Source organism: Chrysochloris asiatica, unplaced genomic scaffold (assembly GCF_000296735.1).
Source record: "Chrysochloris asiatica unplaced genomic scaffold, ChrAsi1.0 scaffold00485, whole genome shotgun sequence".
Taxonomy (NCBI): domain Eukaryota; kingdom Metazoa; phylum Chordata; class Mammalia; order Afrosoricida; family Chrysochloridae; genus Chrysochloris; species Chrysochloris asiatica.
The window spans coordinates 949,887-951,451 of record NW_006409003.1 but is presented as its reverse complement, the minus strand read 5'-3'; positions in this window follow the sequence as shown (position 1 = coordinate 951,451).

Genomic DNA, 1,565 nt, shown 5'->3' with positions numbered 1-1,565 from the left:
TTGGATTTCGAACCTCAGGGTTATATAAGAGATTAAACAAGTGTCGCAGTATAATCCTGCTATAACAGAAATACCACTAGTGGACTGCTTTAACAAACAGAAATTGTTTCTCACCGTTTGGGAGGCTAGAAGTCCAGGTTCAGAGCACCAGCTCCAGAAACAGCGCTTGCTCCCTTCAGCATCTGTAGACCCAGCTCTCCGTGATCTCCATGTGTCTTGGTATCAATCTTTCCTTGGATCTAGAAGCTTCACAGTGCAGAAACCCCAGGTCCAATGGACACATCCTATTCCTGATTCTTCTTTATTAGGTAATGGGCAGTGCCATCAAGGTGATTCTGACTCATAGCCACCCTGTCTACGGTTTCAAAGGAGTGTCTAGTGGGTGTGAACCACAGGCTTTGTGGTTCCAAGCTGACCTCGTGGTCCAGTGCATTCTCCTGCAGCACCATACCAGGACCAAGACTCCTTAATTCAGTGGTGGGGAATGTCTGGCCCATGGGCCGTATAAGACCACTGAATCATTGAATTTGGCCCTGCCAAGGCAACCGCAGGCGGTACTCAAAGTTCAATAAATCTAGGAGCATTTTTCATAGCAACATAAATTTATATTAAGTGATGTTATAAATATCCAAATAGCCCTTGACAGAAAAAAAAAAAAAAGATTCCAAATACCTGCCACGTATCCTCTTCGCACTCTATCTATCCTCGCATCTCTTGTAAAACACAGGTGTTGCGTCGCTGGGAAACTCTGTTACATTGGATAAGGGATGTGATGGGATTGTGGGTATTGCAGCTCACCTTTAATCCAGCTGCTGGTCTCAACTGTGAGAGAAGAAATTTCTGTTTCAACATTACCCTCTTGTGCTATTCCTGTTACAGCAGTTCTAGATAACCAATGATTCAACCTCGTATTTAGGAATTAAGTACCTCTTGTTCATGATGTGTCGCTCTGTAAGTGGGTTTGATTTGTAATTAGTTTGTTTCATATTTTTGTAGGTGTGTTTTTGAGAAAATAGTCCCCTATATGTTCCTTTCTTTAAGGCACTTTAAAGGTTTTATAATTAAGGTAGTGCTGACCTCACTGCTAAAATTTGGAGTATTTCTTACTAATTTTCTGTTCTCTAGGAGATCTTAAGAGTATAGCTGTTTCTTTAATGTCTGCTAAAATTCACCTATTAAAATTCACCATCTGGCCTGTTGTTTCTTTTATTTTAATTATGCCAGTGCTTTCATTAAATATGTACTTCTTCTTCTACCTTGCAGCCTTTAAGGGTCCACCAGTTGCCAAAACAGATGCCCAGACATGCAAACCAGCAGAGACCAATTCCTGCAAGCAGAATGTCTACGAAATCTTGCTAAGCGTCGCTTTCTCTCAGGAAATCCTTTCATCATGAAAAACCGATCGTAATGCTGGGTCAGAAAATCAGGAGTTTGAATTCACCCAACGACTTTGTATGCAGAATGGAGAAAGGATCTCTGCATCACTGTTCTCCCTGGGGAGAGCTGCCTTCCGCATTCTACTTGGCATCATTTCTGACATTGTTGTTGTTGTTGTCAGGTGTCAT